This window comes from Acomys minous, assembly GCF_964271855.1.
Source record: "Acomys minous genome assembly, chromosome: 14".
In the NCBI taxonomy this organism is placed as follows: domain Eukaryota; kingdom Metazoa; phylum Chordata; class Mammalia; order Rodentia; family Muridae; genus Acomys; species Acomys minous.
In genome coordinates, this window is record NC_140496.1 from 10,726,192 (window position 1) to 10,744,271 (window position 18,080).

At 45.3% G+C, this 18,080-nt stretch overlaps 1 long non-coding RNA gene across 1 annotated transcript in view; it reads right to left on the reverse strand.

Annotated features, from left to right (window-relative positions):
• Positions 1-18,005, reverse strand: part of LOC311582300 — a 60,792-nt gene extending 42,787 nt beyond the window's left edge. Inside the window, exons 1-2 of the long non-coding RNA XR_014774078.1 lie at positions 17,826-18,005; positions 9,496-9,720 (exon numbers count right to left, since the gene is read on the reverse strand). This is a non-coding gene — a long non-coding RNA (uncharacterized lncRNA). The remainder of the gene's footprint in view (positions 1-9,495; positions 9,721-17,825) is intronic.
• Positions 18,006-18,080: the final 75 nt, after the last annotated feature.

Genomic DNA, 18,080 nt, shown 5'->3' on the forward strand with positions numbered 1-18,080 from the left:
AGAAATTGTGATAAAATGATTTCATGCCACATCAGTTAGCATTTTTTTCCTGTTAATAATATGAGACCATCGAGGCTGGCTTATATAATGACTCTTACTGTGTCACGAAGCAGCAAGCAGCATCTCCCTCATTTGGACACAAAGCATTAACAAGTGCCCAAGCTCTTCCATCCCTCCACGCTGCAGGCGTTAGCACAGAGCCTCTCTCTGAGGCTGGCTCACCTCAAGGCTATAAGACAGCCCCCACAATTCTGAATATCATAAAGAGGACCAAGGTGCCAGACGTGTCTCTTCCAAAGTGCAAATTTTACATGGAAACATTAGCTTTACTTCCAACCCCCACCAAGAACCCTCCCTCAGATCTCCTTAACCAAAACCCATATCCCTAATGCTTGTCTTAATCAATGCCTGAAAAGGTGGTCACTGGAATTAGAGTGTCTAGCTTTGATCATTCATGATTCATCACCTTTTGAAGCCAAGGAAAACCACAGTACCTCCTAGACACATAACCACTCTGTTTGAGAAATTCAGAATTCCAGGAAGGAACCAGCTGATGAGGATGGCAATGGAGCAGACAGCTTAAGGCATCTGCCCCACAAATGGCCAAGACTCAGAGAAAGCTTAACTCACTGCGGCCTGTCTCAGTGCACAGAGCTGATGCTGTTTAACCATGCGCTGTACTGTATGCCTGGGATTAGCCATCGTGGGTATGACAATGTGTCTTCAGAGAGACCTGGAAAGCTGTGGGTCTCTCTCTTTAAGAGGCACTAAGTGATTGTAATTGAGGCACAAATCATTGTTAAATCCTATCGTCTACATGGTCTCAGAATAGACATTTCCTATTCGATTGAAAAAGTAAGGATTTCCTTTACTGGAAATGTGAGCTCCACTGAATTTCCAGTAACAGTTCCACATTCCAGATGTGCATTCTTAATAAGTTTATATTGGTTAATTGGAGCAAATTTATCTAATGAGCTACTAAAAAGGTCTGCTGTTCATGCAAATTAGTAACTGAGTCATGGCTGTATTAAAAGAAACATATTACCTGACATCACCTGACTATATCCAGACATGCATTGTTTCATTTCTCATTTGATTCTCAATTCCTCATTTATTACATTTCCCTCATTTAAAAAATTGGCTAAAATAATACATCGTAAAGTGTATTCTAAAACATTTAATCCAGTCTAATGAAAAATGGAAGTAATGAAATATTTCGCCATGTCAGGCATCCGAGCGCCAGCGGCACTGACTGGGCATTCGGCAACGCTGTGCGTATTGAGGACTGTTCTGCTTCAACCTTTACATGTGTCTCACCCCTACGGCATGCCTCGCACTGTGGGCCACAATTACCGTTTAGACACAGAAGCACAACTACAGAGAGGGATCTGTAACTTGCTTAAGGTCACACAGTTGACAAGCGACAGGCTCCAAAGCAGGCGGGTTCAGACCCAAACCACTTCCCTGTTCACAGTAACCGGTTGGCCCTGGAATCACCGCTGGTTGATTAAAACTGTTGGCTCCTCAGCTTCCTGATGAGTTCAACTAGGAGAAGGAGAAGGAGAAGGCTAGAAGAATATCTCTAGCCATAGTCCTTAAAGTATCATAAAAGCTGTGACCCTTACAGACCTATATCTAGATTTCCTAGAAAAATCTTCAAGGTGATTCAGAAGATTAAAACAACATAACAGCCAACAGTTAGACCTAAATCCTAAACCCACCGGGCCCCAGATGCTGAAGGTCTATATAGGAGGGCGGCTACACAGTGGGGTTCCCAATTATCTGGTTCCTAGCCTAAGACCTTTCCAAGAATGGGGCACTGTTCCCCAACATTAGGCTGTGGGAAACGCCCCTCCCAAGCACATATCTTCTCTGTCTGGACCTCCTAAGGGAGTTACATTGCATTCTCCTGAAACTAGTTCAAGGGACATAGTTATCAGGTTTCTCAAAATATCCTCCTTGAAGTGTCCAAACACAGAGACACAAAACAGGCAGACATATGCATTTGCAGAAGAACTAATATTAAACACTTCTTCTCTGACCACTGTTACCTCCCACCCACTAGCATAGCCTACCACTGTACTTGGCTGAGGGAGGAATTTTAAACCTACAAGTCTGACATCTCTGCTCTTAGTCAGAGAGTACCAGCAGCACTCGGCAATGCAGTGCCTTCCTGGGATCTGTGGGACTGTCCATCCTTGCGAGGCCTGTTCAGTGTGTGTAAAGAGGGACATCAAGTGGTCTAAGCTCTGGAAATGCCACACTGTCAGGGGTGTTGTTTCTCCAGCCAGCTGCCGACCACCAAAGAAATGGCTGGAGTGGCGGCTCAGAAAGGGCGGAAGCATCTTCAGTCACGACTAGGATGTTTGCAGTAAATCCATTTGCTCTGGGCGAAGGACAGTTTATTTTTGGTGCACCTCATTAGCTCAGTGATATTCTACAAGATAAGGAAAATCAGTGTTGCAAATGCAAAAAGAACTCCTGGGTTAGAGCACATGCACGAAAGTAGGTTGTTTTAGAGATTAATTTGATTTCCTAAACTCATTCTTCTTGTATTAGATAGTAAAGTTAATTTATTATTACTAAAAAAAAAAATGTGACCCCAAAAGGCCAAAGCAATATGGATGTAGAGCTGTTAAAAGGAAATGACTTGCAAGGGCTAATCCATGACTTTTAAAAGATAGAGCCACTTGTTTGCATCTCTGATTAGGAAGGGATGCCAAATGAAAGGGCTAGGGCCTTCTATTCTCCTGTTCTCACAATTTCTTTGTTCTGCATTCATGGATAGATAAATTAAGAAGAGCTTTATCATATTTTGTATGAAGGAAAGGTTAGGCAGCTGGAGAACAACGCAGGAAGCCACCGATGGCAAACACCATCTGCCCAGCGTTTAAATGTTTCCTGAATCAGAAAAGACATCAAGTTTGTCCCAGTTAGCTGCTCTGCCCCTGTGAGAGAACACTCTAGCCATAGCCAGGTGGGACGGAAAAGGATCAAGTTGGCACATACTCCCCCCATATTACAGTTCATCATGAAGAAAGCCAGGGCAGGGGGTCAAGAGGAAACCTGGAGACGGGAACTGAAGCAGAGGCCAAGAAGAAACACTGCTCACTGGCTTGCTTGATGTGGCTTTGCTCAGCTAGCTTTCTTAGACAGGCTGGGCTCACCTGCATAAGGGCTGCACCACCCACAGTGGGCTGGGCCCTTCTATGTCACTCAGCAATCAAAAAAATGCCCGCCCACCCCCACCCCCCACTCCCTGCAAGGACATGCCATAGGCCAATCTGATGGGGGTGATCCCTCAGCTAAGGGTACCTCTTCCCAGGTGACTTTAGTTTGTGTCAGACTGACAAAGACTAAACAGCACCAAGTTCTCCTGAAGTTGTTTCTTCCCCTTATTCCTCCAGGCCACTCTGATTCTCTGCACAGGAGGAACCGCTACTCTGTGTTGCCTATGCTTAGGAGTTAAAGGTAAACTGCAACAGCCGAAGCTAATATGGGAAGCCGGCAACAAGTAGACGCACAGCCATGAACTTAAGAACTTGATCCTGCACAAGTGAGCTCTTCAGAACCTAGGAAAGTAGGATGATTGACAGGTGCTGAGAGCACCAAGAGAGGTTCCTTCCAACTCAGGACCAAGCCAGCCAGACTCGACTTCCTCCAATCCACTAATTTCCTTGAACACTTTCTTTTTTTGTTTGTTTGTTTTTTGTTTTTTGAGACAGGGTTTCTCTATGGTATCTTGGCTGTCCTGGACTCGCTTTGTAGGCCAAGCTCACCTCAAACTCACAGCGATCCACCTGCCTCTGCCTCCTGGGAATAAAGGCGTGCGCCACTACGCCCAGTTTGGAAACTTTCTTAATCTGAATAATATGAACAGCAATACCTGCCCCAGTGGCTTACAGTAAGCAGTAACTCACCTGAGGGAATGTGCTTTTCAAAGCACCCTGAACCCAGCAAGCAGCCCTCCATGTTAGCTGCTGCCCTGCCTGCTCCAGGCGGAGGAGCAGACAGTGGAGGGGAAGCAAGGGGTCATGATATTCTGTCCTAAGAAGTCTCCCTGACTTGAGTTCTTCCCTTTGCTGAATCTCTTTGAAAAATTTAATTCCAGCAATGTAGGTTAAACGTGAGAGGCCTAGCCTCACCGCCAACATCAAATGCGCTTAATCTTACTTCTGAAAAACATTCATACATGTGGGGGCGGGGTGTCCATGCTGTGATGTGTGTGTGGAGGTTAACCTCATAGAGTCAATCTCTCTACTTTTATACGGTTTCGTGGGACTGGAACTCAGGTGACCAGGTTTTCACAGCAGCCACCTTTACCTGCCTGGCCACCTCTCTTACCCCGACTCTTTTCAAATAGCCACTGTTACAAGCCTCCCACCTCTTTACATTTAAACACAGGTATAGCTTCTTGGGGCAGGGAAGGGAGTAGGAGAGTGGAAGGGGTATGAAGCTGAGAGAGAGAGAGAGAGAGAGAGAGAGAGAGAGAGAGAGAGAGAGAGAGAGAGAGAGAAGAGACAGAGACAGAGAGACAGAGACAGAGAGAGACAGAGAGACAGAGACAGAGAGACTGGGTATTCCAGGCTGTCCTTGAACTCACTACATTACTTAGGCTGGCCACAAATCTGAAACATAAACTCACAGTAGTCCTCCTGCCTCAGCCTTTCAAGTCCTTGAATTATAAACAGGGCCAGTACTCTTGGCTTTAGTAATCTTAAAAGTGGCAAGTAAGCCACTTTCTAAGTGTTACTCTATGAATTGCCTTTTCTCTTAGCAGCACACCCTGGGTAGCTGTAGCGCCTGTGAGCACAGCGTGCCTCAATGGAATCCTACTGACAGGACGGGTGCACAGAACCTAAGTAAGCAGACAGAGCAAAACTAAGGAGACCGTCAGGTGTTCATCACTGGTGACGTCATTCTCGCTACGCCTTAGGTTCTAATCTTTGAAAGAGATGCTCTGAAATGTTTGCACCCGACTTCTGAATTCTCTTTTCAAAATTAAGTTCCAACAATAATGTTTTTAAGGCTGCGTGTAGGTTTATGTGGAAGAAGGACGAAGCAAAGGAAGGGAGCGCAAATAAGACTGTCCTACATTGACTAAATAAGATGACTATTCTCTCCTCTGTAGTTGAAGTTGAAATTGTTAGCTGAGGGTGACGGCACACACCCAAGGCACCAGCACTCAGGAGACTGGGGCCGGAGGATCATGAGTTTGAGGCTAGCCTATGCTATATAGTAAGACGGCGCTCTCAAAAATGCAAAAAAAGAGAAAGACGATAGAGAAAGGAAGGGAAGCAGGGAGGGAGGGAGAAGAAAATAGAGGGAAGGAGAAGAGAGAGGAGAATTGTTCTATAATAAAACAATTCTGAGCATTTTCTCTCATAATTTATCTGCTAAATGCCAAGCCGCCAAACCTTTAAATCACACCCGTTAATTCCTGACTGACTCAATGATAATTTAATCAAGACTAATCATTCCTAACATCCATCCCCTAAAGCAACACAAACAAAAGAGAGGCAGTGCAGCTTCCCTGGTTTAGATGATGCTATAAAAATCCCAACCCAATAACTAGCACAGAGAAGCGATGCTCGGTAACGTTATGGGAGCCGTTTATTGACATGTGTAAATAATACGCTATTATAATTACTGCTCATAGGACTACCAGGGAAGCGTTTTCCTTTTCCTCTTATATTAGGATATCATTGGCTGCGAACAGGAGAGTGGTTCCTTAGTCTGTATATGAGCAGGACTTCCTAAAGGAAACTTTGAGTACTCTTCTTCACCCAGATAGATATATACAGCCTGGAGTGTGCTCCACCAAAACTCTGCCACGCTAAAGCAGAATATGTGTGAGGCCGGTGGGATCTGTATTTAATGTGGCCGTTGCTCTATGCACAGCTCCGGTGACCTGACAAGCCTTGTATACCTTCCTTACTGCTGGAGCTAGGAAGGAAGCTGTGCTGCTGGCTTTTGTCAGCTTGGCACAAACTAGGCACCGGAGAGGAAGGAAACACAGTTGCGGGCGTTTCCTCTACTGGACTGTCCTGCAAATGTCTGAGGGGGGCTGTTTTCTTGATTGATGACTGATGATGGAGGTTCCAGGCACCTGTGGACTGTACCACACTTGGTCCTGGGTTTCATAGGAGATTAAGCTGAGCAAACCATGTTTTCTGCTGCAGTTCCTGGTTTGCCTTCCTTGGATGGCTGAAAGAAACTCTTTTCTCCCCAGGTCTGCTATTTGGTTTTGGCTTTGGTTTTCATTGTTGTTTTCTTTTTTCACACTTTATTTTTGAGATTATAACTTTTAAAAAAGATTTAGTTATTATGTATATAATGTTCTGCTTGCATGTACACCTGCACACCAGAAGATGACAATGAGATGGTAGTGAGCCACTGTGTGGTTGCTGGGAATTGAACTCAGGGCCTTTGGAAGAGCAGACAGTGCTCTTAACCTGTGAGCCATCTCTCCAGCCCTGAGAGTGTAATTTAATTACATTTCTCCCTTCCCTTTCCTCCCTTCTTACCTCCCATATATTCCGCTCCCACTCTCCTTCAAAATCAAGGCCTCTTTTTTCAGTGTGTGTGTGTGTGTGTGTGTGTGTGTGTGTGTGTGTGTGTGTGTTCCTAAATATAACCTGTTCAGTCCATATAATGTCACTTGTATCTTTTCAGGGATGACCATTTGGCACTGGACAGCCAGTTGATGTGCTCCTCTCTGGTGAGGATCACCTCTCCTGCTCCTACATTTACTCAGCTGCCTATAGTTCACTGTTTTAATTAAATCACAGTTACTGAAAGAGAATTTACAGCCACTGGTTTACTAAACAGCACAATCCCTAAATTGGTCTATAAGGATGTGTCTTTACATCCACAGGTAAGTGGAATCTTCACCCTTCGCCAAGGAAACGTCTCTTAGCAACAGGTGGAGACCACAACCCAAAGCCATGACCAATCACGTCTACGAAACACTCCCACACCTAAGGCTCAGGAAACACTGCAGAAGACAGGGTAGAAAGACTGTAAGAGCCAGAGGGTTGGCGGGGAGGGTTGAGGGGTGTGGGGGGCGGAGAGGCGGGGTGAGTTGCTGTGAGATTGTGACTCCTAATGACCTCAGAAGCTATTACTGTGAAGTCTCCCCAATGCCACTGCCCAAATAGTAGGTGGCCAAGGATAACACCAATGAACAAGCCACACTGGATGGGGAGAAACCCAGATCTGTTTTGGTCGTGGTGTTTATCACAGCAATAGAAACCTAACAAGGACAGAGCCTATGCAGGAAAATGGAAAACTGCCTGACTTTTATAGTTTTGAAGAGGTTTGTGTTCCTAGACCAGAGATGGATGAGAGAGACCATTACTTCCTAGACAGCAAGAGGGAACAGGATTCTTCCTCCCCCACACTGAGGAGACGTCGGCCTTCAAAAGGTCCAATGGCACAAGATAAGGCAAGATGAGGTGGTGTGTTGGAAACAACGGTACTCAGGGAATACTGAACGCTGGTGGTTTCCTGCATCCGAACAAGGACTAGAAGCATCCAAAAGGGACAAGATGGATAGATAATGGCTTCCCAGTGGCCAGTGATCTCTGAAGATTGTCACCTCTGTACCATGTCTGGGGCAGGAGAGTCCTAATGGATGTTTACAGTTATAGTATAATAAGATCTTAGGTTTTAGTTTGAGAAGATTTAAAGAAGGTTTTAGTTTGAGAAGATTTAAAGAGGATGAAGATATATACCAGGTTTTACAACACATCCATGGTAGTTAGTTCATATAGACTAGTCCACTTAAAATCAACAGTGCCAATAAAAGTGGCCATAAAGCAATGCCCTTTCCAGGATATAATGACCACCCTCCACATCTGCACAGCTGTGCGCATTCAGTGATGCATCTTCATGTAATCTGCTTCACATGATCTTCACAGAAGGAAGAGGAAAGTTCAGTGGTTCTCAAGCTGCTCAGTAGACGCGGGCAAGGAGTGATATGGCTTAATGGGGAAGAGAATTTCTCCCCAACAGGACACACACACACACTTTAAAACATCTGTGCAAAGCTGTCACCTTTTAACATGGGTTTTTGCAGAGTCCGTTATTAATGATGAACTCACTTCTCAAATGATTCCACTGAGGTTACCACCCAGTGGTCAAACTACATCACAGACAAGCTTGACCACACACAAAGGCGACGATGTAAAGGACCAATGTAGGTACACGTGAGGAAAAAAGGCCACAACACTTTCTAAATCCTTATGAGTCACAGGTATTTTGCTTAGATCTATGCACTAGAAAGTAAACATTTTAATGCAAACTTTGAAAACTCAAGGGCTTTAATAAGAGCTGCTTCTGAGAATAGGAGTTAAGGCAAAGAAGAGAGTAAAGAGGTCCCAGCCTTTAATCCCAGCACACAGGAGGCAGAGGCAGGCAGATCTCAGTGAGAGTGAGGCCAGTTTGGTCTATGTAGTGAGGTCCAGGACAGCCAAGACTACACAGAGAAAGCCTGTCTCAAAAAAAAACAAAAGCAAGGGGAGGGGGAGCAAGGCTCTGTGCTTTTACTTTATTCACTTCTGTAGTCCAATTCTATTCCTTTTTGTACAGCTTATAAATGTTAAGTTTTCAACCCCAGGACAAATAGCTGAGCTGTCTACTTAACATATCAAAGCAAACCAGTCCTCCAGGTTCTCCCAGCATCCCTCAGTCCCTACCTGTTGCAGGGTATGGCTAGCATACCCTGAACTCTCCAGCTCAGGGGCTGGGCTGCACTTCTCCCCAGAAGCTCTTCCCTGTATCTTCCAGACATTTTGTTTACCTGCCCTTTTGTACCTTTGGCCTCTGGGTGCTGTACCTGGTCCTCTCTCCCCTCTCCCATCCCCTCTGTCCTCTTCACATGGCCCAGCTCAGCCTCGTCATGTCTACTCTGGACTCTCCCAGATGTCACTGCCTCTGCTCTCCCACATACCTATAACAAACTTTCTCCACCACCCTACCTAGGAGCAGTCATATCATTTTCTTTTAATTTCTTTTTTCATTCAACAAGGAAATGCATAACTTTTGTAGCATTATAATTTAGAAAAACCTTTTTTTTTTTTTTAGACAGGGTTTTCTCTATGTAGCCTTGGCTGTCCTGGACTCAATTTGTAGACCTGGCTGGCCTAGAACTCACAGAGATCCGCTGCCTCTGCCTCCCGAGTGCTGGGATTTAAGGCGTGCGCCACAGCGCCTGGCTTAAATTTATCCTTTTTTTTTTTTAATAAGTTTGTTTTATTTTTAATTTACTCACTTTACATGCCGATTGTAGCCTCCTCCCTAGTCTCCTCGCAGTCCTGCCCTCCCAACTTACCTTTCTTAGTCAGAGGAAACAAATACCTAATTAGTCTTTTCCTCCTTGTACAAAACACTAGCTAACAAAATGACTCTAAAGAGAGAACTGTTTTGTTGGTGGTGTTCTGTTAGAAAAACCTACGTTTGCCCATGCCATACTGGCCAGGAATTTCTACCTACCGGAAGACCACCAGTGAGAGGAACTAGCCGGAGATTCAGAAGGAGCATCAGAATTAAGCATTCACTCTCCATCAACTTCCGCCATCTGGTGAGGATGAGGAGCTGGCTGCAGGATAATCAGGGCCTCAGGCGCAGTGCACTCAACATTCGGGTAGCAATCCAGGAAAATGTGAGGTGGTCATTGTCTTCCTGCTCCTCCTCCTCCTCCTCTTCTTCTTCTTCCTGCTTTAAAGTTATAGCAGGAAAAAGAATCCATAAATTTGAAGAGTATCTTAAGTAAAACTTACTATATATGGTAACTGAAATCATAAGACTGCTATAAACATAAATATCCTGGAAAGAAAAATATAGACTGTGTTTTTGCAGGGGTGGGACTCTGCTTTGAATGGCCAAGATGACACAATGAGGTGAAGGCCACTGCACTTGGCCTTCCAAGTTCCATCACAAAAGCCTCCTTGCTCATCACTGGCTTTGACTTCTTTAATCTGGTTTCGTTTTCTATGCATAAGGGCTTGGAGGTAAAGAGTGTTTGGTCTTTCTGGAACTCTGATTTGAGGCCTTCCTTTTGTTCCTTGTTAGCAAATACATAAACTACCCTGTGGGGAAAACAAACATCATCTCAGCTGTGGGCTGAGTTCTAGAATCAGAACGTGCTCCCGGGGCTGGGGGTGGAGCCTAGCAGGTAAGCACTTGCTGTGCCAGCATGAGGACTTGAGCCTGATTTCTCAGCAGCCACCTAAAAAGGGGAGTGTGTAGGCACATACTTGTAATCTCAAGGCCAGGGAGGCAGATGCAGGACCCCTGAGGCGTGCTGGCCTGGCCAGCCATGCTATTGGAATTGTGAGGCCCAAGTCCCAATGAAAGACCCTGGCTCAAAATAGCCAGGTGGACAGCAGCTGAGAAGCAGTTAACAAAGATTGGCCACTGGCCTCTATAAATGCCCGTGTGTATGTTTGTGTGTGTGTGTGTGTGTGCGCGCGCGCGCGCATGTGCGTGTGAGCACGTGCACACACACCCGCCCATAAACCCCCCCATATACAAACATTTACATATAACCACACAACATAAAAACATGTACCCCCAACAGTTCATCCCCACATTGTTTTTCTTTCTGAGACAACCCCCTCCATCTCCCACAAATGTCTTGCAGGTTTAGGCCTGTGGCTTCATTTGCATAATTGTTTTTTAAAGAAAAAAAATTCTCTTCATAATTTTTAGAGAGACTGGCTTCTTTAGAAACTCCCTCAGCAGCTCCAAAGACACCATTTTAACCGAACAGAGCATTCTGATAGAACTGGTATTGGGGTGGAGGTAGGGGGCCGGTTTCATTTCACCCTTGACCTTTCTTTTTCTTTCTTTTTTTCTTTTTTGTAAAATGAAATAAAAAACCTGTAAACTCGGCTGGGCAGGATTTGCTAGAGTGTTCGGCTTATAAGTTAGTAGAGGGTGCGTATAATTCTAAAAAGATGCTGCCTCACCCATTTTAGAGAGCAGCTTTGTACTTACTCATTCAGTATTAAGTAGCTTAAGAATGGTGCTTCAATCTCTGAAAGATGCAGCTAAGTATAAAACTTAGGAAAACTGCGCTTGCTATTGGAGCAGACAACAATAAAAGGCCCTGCGCAATCAGACAGTGGGGCTGGAGAGCACCCTGGTCGTTTTACTTTGACGCAAGAGAATGACGAAACAGGACATGGCACTGACGGGTAGGTAGGGTCTAGCATGGTGAAGAATGGGAAAGGCAACTCCAGGCCCCGAGTACCCATCTACATGAAATGTAAATCTGGAAAGTCTGTGGGGCTAGAAGTTGAAGGCGCCGCTTGGCTACAGGAGAGAAAACTGAACTACGTAAGAGAAGGCTAAGGAGATGATGGAAGATGAGGCTAGCAGCCAGGTACAGAAAGCCTTGACTGTCAAATCCCGGCCTGGGTTTATCTGAACTTTATCTCACGGGCGATATGATTAATAATGCAAAGCAGGAAACCTGTCTAAAAACAGCGAGGGCCAGGCGTGGCCCAGCACTCGGGAGGCAGAGGCAGGCGCATCACTGTGAGTTTGAGGACAGCCTGGTCTACAAAGTGAGTCTATGACAGCCAAGGCTACACAGAGAAACCCTGTCTCAAAAAAAAAAAAAAACAGCAGGAAATCTAGTGTGAAAGTCTTGAAGATGCCTTGAGCAGCTGACACATCCCTACCTACAGCCTTGCTGTCCCTTTCCCATGTCCCTACTCTACTCCCAGCCAACATTGTCTTAAACTGTCACTTCAAAATGAAGTCATTCCCTTGCTAATACTTACTCTCCAGACTTGTCACGCACACACAGCATCCTTCAGACCCTCTCTATCAGACTGAAAGATTCCATTCTGCCCCTCTATCTTGCCCTCATAACTCCACTTAGGCTCTCCTGCAGATACCATTTCCCCCAAACAAGTCTCTTTAAACTCCTCAAATGGGACTCAGGATTCCTGACGCTGCGCTTTATTAACAATTCTAAGGCCCATGGCTTCATCTGGTACCTCTCCGCCTTATCTGGTACCCCTCTTTAGAGGTGATTAATCTAGCACCTGCTGAAGAGCTGGAAATGTATTAGATACCAAAAAGAGTATTTGTTGGAGTAAAAAGAAGGCAGGAAAAAAATATGGCAGCCAGTCATAAAATAGTATCATTTAGGCAGAACTTCAAGAACAGGCAAAATAATGACAGGAAACACAGCAAAAGGAAGGCTAGATGAAACGTGAAGAAATCTAGTTCCAATCTGCTAAGTCAGTGTGATGGTTAGAATAATAGTGCTGGCCACAGGTTGTGTGTCTGAACACTTGGTCCCCAGTTGGTGGCATTTGAGGAGGCTCAGGAGGAATGGCGTTGTTGGAGGAAGCATATCAACTGCTAGGCGGATTCTGAGAACTTGGGTCCTGCTCGCCACACCTCTCCACTGTGATGTGGGTGGACTCGCCCTCTGGAAGAGTAAGCCCAAATAAACCCTCCCTTGCACAAGCTGTCTCAGGTATGGTGATGTACCGCAGCACCAGAAGAAGTAACTAACACAATATAAATTGTACAGCTATATAAGTGTGCTTTGTGGAACTATAAAATGAGAGAAGTCCCATCTAGCTTAGTAGTTCCCAAATCCTAACTGGTCCTTAGAATCACCCAGGCAAGGGCTGGAGAAAACAGTCAGTCAGTAAAGTTCCTAACCTACCACAAGGTCCTGAGCTCAGGCCCAAGGTCTGGGAAGACGGCTCAGTGGAGAATGTTTGCTGTGCAGGCATGAGGAGCTGAGTTCAAATCGGCAGTACCAAAAAAAAAAAAAAAAGCAGGTGTTCTATGGCACCAGTGCTGTGAAAAGACAGAGTCGGGAAGATCGCTGGGACTCTCTAGTCACTAGCTCAGCTCCAGGTTCAGTCGGATACTCTGTCTCAAAGGAGTAAGATGAGAATTGATAGAATACCAGATGGCATCGCCAGGTTCCAAGTAAATACACAACACACACACACACACACACACACACACACACACACACACACACACACACACACCTCATACCCCAATACCCACTATCCATGCCCAGCAGCCCATTCCTAGTGGCAGAGAGGAAGAGACAGGAGAGTCACTGGCTTGCTGTGTAATTAGTCTGTCTGAAATGGTGAGCTCCAGGTTTATTGAGAAACCATCTTTAAAAATAAGGTGAAGAGTAATGGGCACTTGACATTGACCTATAGTTTCCACATGTTAGAACACACACCACAGTACACACAAAAGATTTATCCTAGTTTAGTTTCTGTTCTGTGATTGAAAGAAAGAAAGAAAGAAAGAAAGAAAGAAAGAAAGAAAGAAAGAAAGAAAACATTCTGATCAAAAGCATTGGGTTTCATGCCTGAAACAAGCAGCTGAGATCCCTATTTAACACACCAAGATGGACCTGGCCTCCAAGTTCCCCTAGCATCCCTCAGTCCCTACCTGTTACAGGACATAGCTGGCATGTCCCACCCTCTACCCTGAACTTTCCAAACCCTGGGGTGGGGCTTCCTCTCTTCTCTCCTCTCCCCTCCGCCGCCCCCCCCCACACACTCACTCACCCAGTCTCTCTCTGTCTCTCTCTGTCTGTCTCTCTCTCTGTCTCTCTCTCTCTCTCTCTCTCTCTCTCTCTCTCTCTCTCTCTCTCTCTTTCTCTCTCTGAATTTCTCTCCACATTTCTCTTCTCTCTCCCAAAGTGCTTTCTTTCCCAACCCACTTTTCCACCTCCAAGAGCTGTCCCCAATAAACCGGCCTCTATACTTTAATTTGGCTTGAATTGCCTTATTTCATCAGCAGAGCAAAGCCTATCAAAAAGAAAGCTGAGGATGAAAGGGTTTACTTGGATTACTGGTTTACAGCCTATCACTGGGAGAAAGCAAGAACAGGAGGCAGGAACCAAAGCAGAGCCCAATGGAGGAATGTTGCTTCCTATTCCTGCTCAGCTAGCTTCCTTCTACGAGCCCGAACCACCAGGCCAGGGGTGGCACTGCCCACACCCATCAATTAGAAAACCAGAAAATGGACAGGCACTGCCACAGGCTCGTCTGATGGTAATTCCTCAACTGAGATTCTCTCTTCCCAGGTGTGTCACGCACGAAAACTTTTTTCCCCTTTTTAATGTGCTTTAATTTCCTTTGACTATTCTGGCCATTTAATTTTCAAGGTCAAAATATGTTTAGAAATCACTTATCCATATAATTTGTAAGGCCATGTCTAGACACCTATGCACAAGTAACTGATAGAACTCACTAAGTAACCTCATATGAGGGCAGAAGGGATGCACTGCACTGCTTAAGTTTCAAGGCTGGCTGTCCTGGAGTCACAATTTGCATGTAACTGGCAGCCGGCCAGTAAGTACTCACTTAATGAGTGAATCAGGGAAGCAGGAAGAGGGAGCACATTTTGTGGAAAGGGAAAAAAAAAAAAAAGACAGATTTGATGTTGGATATATGCGTTTCCCAACCAACATGTAAATTCCCTGTCTTCTGGGGCTGTCTCAATGGCACCCTCCCCATCCCTGCCTCATTTGGGCATCTGTCCTTGCCACTGCCATTTGGGCTAACAGAATGCCTGTCTCTTCTTGGAGGAACAGCAAGATTTCTCTTTGAAGCATGACTCTTCCCGCACTGTGCAGCCTCGCTGGGATTATCAATCAGATCCATCCCTAAACCAGGACAAAAGGAGAGTCTCGCTGACTTTGAAATCATGAGCAGCGAGGGCCCTAAGAGCACGGAAACCCGCTGATGCTCACCCATTCTTAGAGTGGCAGTTCATATTCATCCCTGCTCCGTAGACCCGCTGGTAGTCCTGGCTTCTGCCCCTTTACCTTTGTTCTCGACTTTCCTCATCCACTCTATGAATTACTGAGCATCCAAATACATCTGTTTTGCGTAAGTCACCCCAATACCTGGTTACTTGCACCAGCTGCCTTGAGTCGCTGCATAAGCACTTCCTCTGCTAGCTCTCATGCACTGGGAAAGGGTGCTGCCACAGCAGGTCTGAAATCAGTGCTGCAGATATGAGGGGAGGGAGGGAGCCGGTGTGGGGAGAGGAGACCTCTTCTTGATGGATCCAGTAGTTGGCTTTTACAGTTCCAACAAACTGCCATCATGACGTGACTCAGAACCGTGTGAAGGGCTGCTCAAGGTGTTTCTGACCACAAAAACAATGATTTCTTAGTTGTAGATAATCACAACGGGTTGCTGAGTACAACATCTATCTTGTGTTCTATAATTTAGTACCACCAAAAGATGAAGGAGTTTTCTTCCTGGTAGGGAGTAGCTCCAAGCCATAATTACACTGTCTTAAATCACTCCTCACGTATTACAATTTGAGAGGCAGGGCCTTTGGGCATTTGTTTTAAGTATCTGCACTGTCAAATAAGAATACAGAATCTTTGAGTTGACCAGTTAAAAAATGTTGGCTTTTATCCGTCAAACAAGTGCTGAAGAACTGACACAATAGCATCAGTGTTTCAAGAAAAGCTCAAGTCGACTAGAAGTCACAGAGGCCCAAATCAAAGTGCCCGGAACAGCCTTTGCTGGTTGTACACATGCTGTGGTATCTGCATCTGCAGAACCCAAAGGACTCATCCTTCAAGGCCTGGTTCAGGACTGGAGAGACAGCTCAGAGGTTAAAAGCACTCACTGGCTGCTCTTCCAAAGGTCCTGAGTTCAATTCCCAGCAACCACATGATGGCTCACAACCGTCTCTAATGAGATCTGGTGCCCTCTTCTGGTATAGTCACAATACTATATACATAATAAATAAATAAATCGTAAAAAAAAAAAAAAAGAGTTAACTCAGACACCCTCTAGCTTCCTAGAGGTAGATAAGACTGAGTCACTTTTCCACCTCTGTTCTCACAGCACTTCTTGCTTGTAGCACTTATTGCTTACTTGGTAACAGAGTTTCAGTTTTGCTGATGGGCAGTGACAGTGGCACCGCCCTGGGAACGACTGGGAAGCCCTGCCTTGGGCTAACGCCCGCCATTCTTCTCTTACTTATTTAAATGCCACACCATTTGGGAAACGCACAAAGCCCTTTTCAGGCCAGAGGGGCTCAGGGACCCTTGCTATGCCGTCTCTGCTCAGCAGGCTCTTGTCACAACTGTGATCTCTAGCTATGTGACCTCTAGTTAGTTACTTTTCTATGGCCACCAGAACAAAATACTATAGAAGGGAGGATGTGAGGCTACGTGTATTTCTTACAGTTGAGAGCAGGTAGTAGGAGTTTTGGAGCAGGTAGAAGGAGTTTTGGCTTCCTCAGAGGCTTCTTTGCCTGGTGTGTGGGTGGCCTTTCTCTTAGCATACACATGTCTGGTTTGTGTCTCATGACACAAGGCTGGAGAGGCAGCTAAGAGGGAGGGCACTTGCCTGGTGTGTGTCTCTACAGTTCATCTTCAGCACAGAAAAGAAAGGAAAAAAAAAAGATACCACCATATTGGATTTGGGTTCACCCTAAAGGACCTGGCTTAACTTAATTGTTTCTTGAAAGGCTCCATCTCCAAACAGTCACATTCTAATATAACGGGGGTTAGGACTTCATTATTTGACTAGAAGGAGGAATACGCCTGTCTGTCACGTGTAGTTAGGCTAGTAACAAGGTAACAGGCAGTAAACTCAGTAACCGGAAGTTGATCCTCACTGCTCCACTCTTGGTACCCTCTACCTCCAAGTCTACAGACAACATCTTCTTCACTTTTCAAGCCTTCCCACTTTCATCTGAAGAGGACCATCCTGGACTAAATTTAAAATGACTCTACAAGTCACTCACCACAGCGGTTTCCTTTCTTCCACGATATTTGGAAGAGGTGGTAATGTGTTTTTAGCCCCTAGGTACGCTCCAATATTTCACTCACATATGAGTAAATATGTTTCTGTAACCACTTAACACATTATGTCTTTATTTACTCCACTGAGAAAAACCTGCAGGGCTTTTAATATCCGGAATGCTTTATGAATCTCAGCTTTACCACTTCTCCAGTGGGTTGCTTAATGCATGACAGTGATGTGTCCCTCAGTGTCCTTACAAGGTACAGCACCCAGCTCAAAAAGTGACATCCACTGCATGCCAATAGTTCAAACGCCACTGTAAGATGTCTCCAAAGTGTGGGCCCTGAGAATGGCTTGAAAAAAATAAACATCTTTAGGAGGTACAGTGAACACTAAATGGAAAAGTACTAAAGCTACTGCACTTATAATTATTCAGCTTTTACACAGGTCTCAAGGGTTAAGTTGTTTATTATTATTATTATTATTATTATTATTATTATTATTATTATTACTAATTTACATTTATTCATTGTAAAGTAGGGGCACGTGTGGAAATCAGAGGACAACTTGTCGAAGTCCATTCTGTCCTTCCATCATGGGGTTCCCAGAGATTAAACACACTTCCTAGGGCTTGGTACCAAGTGTCTTCACCCACTAAACCATCCCTGGGCCCTTCACAAGTTCTTTTTTTTTTTTTTTTTACCGTTCCTTGCAAACAGCTCTTGCTATTTCCCGCTATTCTTCCTGTTTAAGAGGGAGATCCTTCAGGCTCGAAGATGCACAGTAAACAGGTGTATGCATATTTATCAGTCTTCCGTGGTTTTTATGCAGCGGCTCAGCATCACTCCGAAACCACGCAGCTTGGGGTTGTACCTGCTTCACTCTGTGACTGACCTAGCATAGCGACACCTGCGGTTCAAAGGTTGACTAAGAGTTCCAGAAAACCAGCTACATAGGGAGTTCACCATTCGTGTTTTTAGAACTTTTAAACACCGGAAGCAACCTCAGCGGCCCCAGCTGGAACCTCAGCAAGGAACCTACCGACAGTGAAGTAAAGGATTTCTTGGGAATGTGGAGGCCCCGCCCACAGCTCCAGCGGCCTCTCCTTAATCCAATTTTCTGAGGCGAGCCCTCAGACACAGTACAGCAGTCACCCCCGCTGCTGCCCGAGTTCTTACCACACTCTGTGGCGGAGAGACAGACTACAGCAGCGAGAGGAAGAGAAAGCCACCCAAGAGTACTAGGCACGTGGGTGGGGCAAGACCATGTGCTGGGGGCGTGGCAACACGACGGGTG